This window comes from Elephantulus edwardii, unplaced genomic scaffold, assembly GCF_000299155.1.
Source record: "Elephantulus edwardii isolate Elephantulus edwardi_28Jun2011 unplaced genomic scaffold, EleEdw1.0 scaffold00075, whole genome shotgun sequence".
In the NCBI taxonomy this organism is placed as follows: domain Eukaryota; kingdom Metazoa; phylum Chordata; class Mammalia; order Macroscelidea; family Macroscelididae; genus Elephantulus; species Elephantulus edwardii.
In genome coordinates this window covers 12,315,037-12,322,530 of record NW_006399825.1, presented here as the reverse complement: position 1 = coordinate 12,322,530, position 7,494 = coordinate 12,315,037, and the positions used below count along the sequence as shown (strand labels likewise).

The window sequence follows — 7,494 nt, the reverse complement described above, 5'->3', positions numbered from 1 at the left end:
AGAACAAACAGATTTGTCCTGGAGAGGGTGAAGCTGGGCTGCTCCTTTGCGGCAAGGATTCTGAAGCTTTATCTAACATTCTCTGCGCATGTTGCAAGGAAAGACCAGAACTTGGAGAGGGACATCATGTTTGAGAGAGTAGAGGGACAACGCAGGAGAGGAAGACCTTCTATGAGATAGATTGATTCAGTGACTGGGATAATAGCAGTAGGTGTGTTGGAGACAGTGAGATTGGCACAGGATAGGGCAGAGTTTATGGTTGTTGTACATAGGGTCACTATGAGTCGCAGGTAACTTGATGGCACATAACAACAACAGCAACAACAACATATTATAATAAATAATAGGTGTTTGGAACAAAGGTGAGTCAAAGGGATCAGCTAGACCCTGAGGCCCTTACTTCTCTCTGCTTCCATGAAACCAAAGTGAGTTCATCCAAGGAGCTGCTGAAGCAGAAACCTCTGGCAAGAAAACTATAGAGAGGTGGAGAGAGGGAGGAACAGAATTGTGACTTAGTGGGTGATAAGGGACTCAGAGTAGGTGACATACTGGTAATTTCCATGAGGAAAGCATCTTCTATCTGATGGTGGCTCCTGCTGGAAAGATCAAGGAAGGAGATGAAAGCTTAATTTTGTGGTGAAAGGGTGGAGGGAGTTTTCTCCCACAGTTTAGCAAATCGCCCCCTTCACTCAAACACTCTCACCACCTGCCTTAAAGGTAGCAGTCTACCCTGCTGTGGTATCCCATCAACCCCATCCAGCAACTGCTCAGAAAAGTAAAACCCCTCTACCAACGTAGGTTTTATCATTTATGCTTTAGTGACAAAAGAGGGCAGAAGGGTTAGGAGTTTAGCACAAACTACACAGCTAATATTCACTAGAAAACTAAGGCTCACACCAGGTTTCTTGGCTCTCATTCTGGGGCTTTTGAGGATGCATGTTATTGTTGTTGTTCTTGATTGCCTTCAAGTCGAGCATGACTCATAGGGACCCTATGAACAAAAGGCCTGAAGCCGCTCTACAACTATCAACATTTATCAAAGTTCATAGAGTTTCCAGAGACAGCGGATAGTAGATAAAATTCAGCATGGTGGACTGCAAAAAAAAAAACACAAAACCAAAACCCAAAAAACCTTCTGGTAAGTATCTGGATGACAAGGTACTTGGGATTACAGCAAAGATACATAAAATTATGTCTGTGGGAACGTCCACCACAGAGCCTATAAAGAACAGAGGTTCACTAAATATGCTTGACATGGTTGGATAAAAGCAGGGGAGAAAAAACCAAGACTAATATGAAGACTTGTCCCTTAAGGAGATCATTGGAACAAATATCCTATAAAGCTCAAGGACTAGGTCTTTTTCTTAGCTGTTTGGTTTGGGCAAGCTATTTACTCTTTTAGTGTCTCAGTTTTCTCCTCTGTAAAAGGATCATACATGACAGTACCTGCTTCGAAGGCTTATTGTCCAATGTATGCAGCTACTTTGGACAATATGCTCCATAAATGCTAGTTATCAGTACTGTAGTATAAATGTTTCAGAAATGTAAAGATTTAGGTAATGGTTAACAAAAATGATAAAGTAGGATAAAGAAAAATGATAGTTTTTCAAGTATGTTTAAGGAAGGAATAATACATTTCTGGAAACACACACAACTATGATCTATTATCAGAAAGACAAAAATATAGTTCTTAGTTGATCGTGAAAGAGAGTCCAGAGGATCATGTCAAGTATCCTTTTCACAAGTGGGTCATGGTTCTTTCTGGACCTCTTACAGCCAGGTTAAGGACTGTGAACTTTGCATATTCCATCTGGTGAAAGTCTTTGATATTGTGGCAATTATTGTAGCTATCATAAACTTGGTATTTTTAGAAGTCCAATAAATACATTTAATTTTTCACAGTTCTGTAGATCCAAACCCCAAAATGAAGGTTATAAGAATGCATTCCCTTAGAAGGCTTTAAGGAGTGATTAATATTCTTGCCTTTCCATCCTTTAATGGCTGTCTGCATTTTTTGCCTTCTACTCTTTCAGTCTTCTTCAAATCCAGATGCTGAAGGATTTTCTCTCCTCTCTGGCCCTGATCATGATCATCTCTCTTCACTTTTCTCTTCCTGCTTCCTTTTAATAAGAGGCTTTGTGATTACATTGGGCCCAGATGACCCAGAATTATATCCTCATTATAAAACTCTTCATTTAATCACATCTTCACTTAAGAAGTGGATGGTCAATCCTGCTTTCAAGTCTGTTTTAATCTGGGAGCTCTACTAAAATCTATCTACTATGGGTAAGCCTTACAACATTTGACACACCAGTGGCATAGCTTTTAGAATCACAGCAACCTCAAGTTATCTCAATACAGCAACCTGACAGACAACTGCTGTGGCACTTAGAACAATGTTCTCCCCAGACACAACAAACTTACATCTACAATGCGAAACCTATATGTGGGCTAAGAAACATGTGTTCAAACATAACAAGAGGATTTTGTGTGGTTTAAAATCAGGAAAGATGAGCATCAGGGTTATATCCTTCTGCATTCCTATACAATTTGTAGGCTGAGGAAATAATTTGAGAGGCTGGACTAGAGGAAGAAGAATTGCAGGCATGTTATGCAGGTAACACAATCTTGTAGGAAGTGAAGACGACACAAAGCATGTAAAGAAGATGATCAGAGACTAGGTTACATCTCAGCCTCAAGAAAACAAAATTTCTCACCACTTGACCAATAGACAACATCATGATAAGTGATGGAGAAATGCTTGAAGTTGTCAAGGGTTTCATTTTACTTGGATCCCAAATCAACATCCATCGTAGCAACAGCAAAGAAAAAAGATGTGTTATATTAGACAAATCTATTGTCAAGAACTTTTAAAAAGTGCTATAGAGAAAGAATATCAGTTAAAGATTAAGGTAAGCCCATCCCAAGCCATAGCATTTTCAGTTGCTAGCTATGTATGTGACAGTTGGAACATTAACGGGAAGGTTGAAGAAGAATTAGTGCACTTAAATCATGGTGTTGGTGAAGAGTATTGCTTCTCCATGGAGTGCCCAAAAGAACAAGCAAATCTGTTTTGAAGGACGTGCAAGTAGGGTACTCCTTGGAGGTAAGAATACAGAAACATCATCTCATATACTTTGGGCATGCTATCAGGAAGAACTAGTTCTTGGAAAAAAAGATATAATTATTGAAAAAGTAGAGGAGAGTGTCAGTGAAAGAGAAGAAGACACTCAAGATGATAGATTGACATGGTGACAGCAATAATGGTAGAGATCATCAGGATGACACAGGATAAGGCAAGATTTCAAACTGTTCATGGAGTTGTTATTAGTCATAGCTAATTTGATGGCACCTAACGGCAACGAATGTACAATCATCTGGTAGGATTTTTTTTTTTGTTCAGTTGATGTAGTATAAACAAGGCACAGGCAGTTTTCATCTAACGCAATATCTTTTCCTACTCCTGGAAGGGACGAAGCCTTCAGGGAACACAAGGAAGTGCACTTCTAAAATCCAAAAGAACAAATCATCCTTGATCGGCATTCTCTAGCTTCTAACCTTGGGGGCAAAGCAAAGTGGCTTTGCTTGAATCTCCTGCCTGAAGCAAGAATATTTCTTTCAAGTCTCACATTGAAAATTCATGAAGCTGTTTGCATTCAAACCCTGTAATATCTTTGTTGATGAACTGTTTACCAAAATATAAATCTCTGAATAAAATTACCAGATCATTTCATTGTGCAATGTATGAACTGAACTGAACTCACTGTTACGTCGGCTCTGATTTGTAGTTACCCTTCGTGGAGTTTCTGAGGCAGTACGTCTTAATGATAGGAGGCCAGCCATATTTCTTTCACAGAACAGCGAATGGATTAGAACCATGAGATTCCAAACCTTTGGTTTAGCAGCGCAACTCACTACAGACGATGTAAACAGAGCTTGTTGTTGCTATTGTTAGGTGCCATTAAGTCAATTACGACTCACAGTGGCCTGATGGACAGCAAGTCTGATCCTTGCCTTATCCCCTGGGCCACTTTCACAAGTGAGCCCATTACTATAGTCACCATGTCAATCCATCTTGTTGGGGGCCTTCCTCTCTTTCTCTGATTCTCTACCTTTCCCAACATGATGGCTTTCCCCCCAAAGACTAGCTTCGCCTGACAACATGTTCAAAGTATGTGAGATGGCATATGTCATCCTTACCTCTCAGGGTTAACGGATTATACTTCCAAAGCAGATTTGTTTGTTCATAATTTGATACACAATGTGCATTCCTCACATACACATTGATGCAGCAATTCTGAGTATCCCTAAGACCCACCTCTGAATTGAACAACCAATCTCCACACCTAGAGAAAATGCATGAACTTCAGCCTCAGGCACAATTTAGTCTCCAAAATTATCAACAGTGGTTTAGACCACTGAGAAGTAGAAAGAGGACATTGACTCATAAATGCATAAGGCATACCACGGTGGCTTTCAGCCCTTATCATTCCATGCCAGTACAACATTCTAGTCATTGCATATAAGCTCCTATCTCAGTAACTAATTCTTCAAGGGAACCTCCCTGTCTTTTGAAATAGTTTTAGTAGAAAGATTTGGTCCTCAAGGGTCCACACATAGGCTGTTAAAACTTCAAGTTGACAACTTCAGTGTGAGCTTATCTTCTTGTGTCTAGAACAGTATTGTGTCAGATCATTCCCACTTGCACAAGAGAAGAGGCAGCGTCAGCAGGTGGGATGCCAGAGTTTTTCCTTATCTTGAGCTTGGTTCCAAGGAAAGCACTTTGGTGGAGGAATGCCTAAGCTGTAAGCCATGCTCAGAAGGTAATAGGGCTTAAGGGGCTTTTAGTTTATGTGAGAAGCAAATTAGAGCCTGAAACAAAGCTGGATTTATTATGTACATGGCATGGGAGAGCAACGTCATTGAGTTCAAGTGAGTTCAGTGAGGTCTTCCATAAACTATAGGCTTAGGGGGCAGGAAAAAAAACCCCAAAAACAAAAAGGAAAGAAACCAAATGAGGCAAGTGTCCAAGTCCAGGTCTCTCATTAGCTCATGAGGTAGGTGGCAAATTGGTCTTAGTAATTGGTCACCTTTGTTGTCAGGCACTGTTGAGTAAGACTCATGGCCACCCAATGAACGGCAGGTCTGAATCCTGTCCTAGCCTGTGCCATCCTCACCATACATGTGAGCCCAACTGCTGTAGTCACCCTATCAGTTCATCTCACTGGGGGTTGGTCTTCCACTCTCTCACTCATAGGTGTTGGCTCATCAGTGTTGGGAAGTGGGACTTTTAGCAACTGCTCTGGTGGTGTAGTCTGTGGCATGTTGTGCAGTTAACTGAAAGGCCAGTTAATTCAAAGCCACCAGCTGTTCTACAGGAGAGGAAAGGGCAGTTACCACTTGTGATTTATAGTGTTAAAACCCGATGGTGGGTCATTCCCTATGAGTCAGAACTGACAAGATGGCAGTGAGTTTGAATTTTATTTTCCAGCAAACCTTCCTGAGTCCTTTAATAGACAGAGAGAGCTCTGGTAGCCTAGTGGTAAGGACTTGTGCTGTCAATCCAAAAGCAGGCAGTTTGAATCCATGGACTGTTCTGAGGGAGAAAAGTGGGCAATTTCCTCCTGGGCAATTTACAGTCTGTAAGCTAGGAGAACAAACAGGTTCATCCTGGAGAGGGTGAAGCCAGGCTGCTCCTTGGAGGCAAGGATTCTGAAGCTTCGCCTGACATACTTTGGACATGTTGCCAGAAGGGACCAGTCCCTGGAGAGGGACATCATGCTTGGGAGGGTAGAGGGATGGCGCAGGAGAGGAAGACCCGCGATGAGATGGGTTGATTCCGTCATGGGGGTAATGGGGATAGGCATGTCAGAGGCAATAAGATTGGCAAGTAATGGAGCAGGGTTTAGGGCTATTGTACATAGGGTCACTATGAGTTGCAGGTGACTCGACGGCACATAACAACAATAACAACAACAATAAATCTGCTTGAGGTTCAGCTATGAGTTGGTCTGACTCCACAGCACATAATAGCAACTTAACACTTCACAACATATTCCTTTAAGGCTTAGAATATGTAGATGGTAGGCTAAGACAGTGCCCCTGCCTAGAGATACTGTTCTATCAACTTGGAGACATACTGGTTTGTAATCAAACTTGGTTTCTGATGGGACTTTGGGACCACGGAACACACGTCCAGAGATGAGTAAACTAACCGTTTATCCCAACCTCAGTGAAGAATGTCAGCTGAGGGGGGAAAATAACCAACTCAAAAGAGTGGGATGACTTTGGCATGACTCTTAAGATCAACATGGAAAATGGCTCCTTTGTCATTTGCTGTTCCCAGACTTGTTTAAGCATTGCTGTTAGAAATATGGTTCTAATCAGGAGTTAAACACTAGGCGAAGAGGATTAAGATGGGGAGATCCGGCCTCCCGGAGAAGCGGTACCTGCGCTGCGCTTCCGGGAGCCGGGCAGAGCCGCGGCACCTGCCGCCTTGAACGCCTGTCCTGGAGTCCGGGACGTGAGGCTGGAGGCCCCCTTCCCGGAGAGCCCTGATGCCAGTCCACCCACCAAGCAAGGACACAGAGGAGATGGAGGTGGAGGGCAACTCCACAGCTGAGATGAACGGGGAGGAGGAAGAGAGTGAGGAGGAGCGGAGCGGCAGCCAGACGGAGTCCGAAGAGGAGAGCTCTGAGATGGACGATGAAGACTATGAGCGGCGGCGCAGCGAGTGTGTCAGTGAGATGCTGGACCTGGAGAAGCAGTTCTCAGAGCTGAAGGAGAAGTTGTTCAGGGAGCGACTGAGTCAGTTGAGGCTGCGGCTGGAGGAAGTGGAGGCCGAGCAAGCCCCTGAGTACACAGAGCCCCTTGGGGGACTGCAGCAGAACCTCAAGATTCGCATTCAGGTGGCAGGCATTTACAAGAGCTTCTGTCTGGACGTGATCCGGAACAAGTATGAGTGTGAGCTCCAGGGGGCCAAGCAGCACCTGGAGAGCGAGAAGCTCCTGCTCTATGACACCCTGCACGGGGCGCTGCAGGAGCGCATCCAGAGGCTGGAGGAGGACCGCCAGAGCCTGGACATCAGCTCAGAATGGTGGGATGACAAACTGCACGCCAGAGGCAGCTCCAGGACCTGGGACCCCCTGCCACCCAGCAAGAGGAAGAAGGCACCCCTCGTCTCTGGCCCTTACATCGTGTACATGCTGCAGGAGATGGACATCCTGGAGGACTGGGCCGCCATCAAGAAGGCCAGAGCAGCTGTGTCTCCTCAGAAGAGAAAATCAGATGGACTGTGACCCTGCTGTTCCCAGCCAAGGAGTCCCTCACAACCAGCGGCTGGCACCAAACCCAAGACTCAAGTTTTCCTGCTGCAGAAGGTAGACTGGCGGCCCCTCGGAGGTGCCTGGTAGCCAGCGGCTCCAGGGCTGTAGCAGGACTTCCCCTCCGGCACCCCCGCCTCTACTCTTCTCCACCCACAGAGGGGCCACTCAG

The 7,494-nt window shown here is 44.4% G+C and overlaps 1 pseudogene; it reads left to right on the top strand.

The window, feature by feature from the left end:
- The first annotated feature begins 6,557 nt into the window (after positions 1 to 6,557).
- LOC102866223 lies at positions 6,558 to 7,298 on the top strand (annotated as a pseudogene).
- The last annotated feature ends 196 nt before the right edge of the window (positions 7,299 to 7,494 follow it).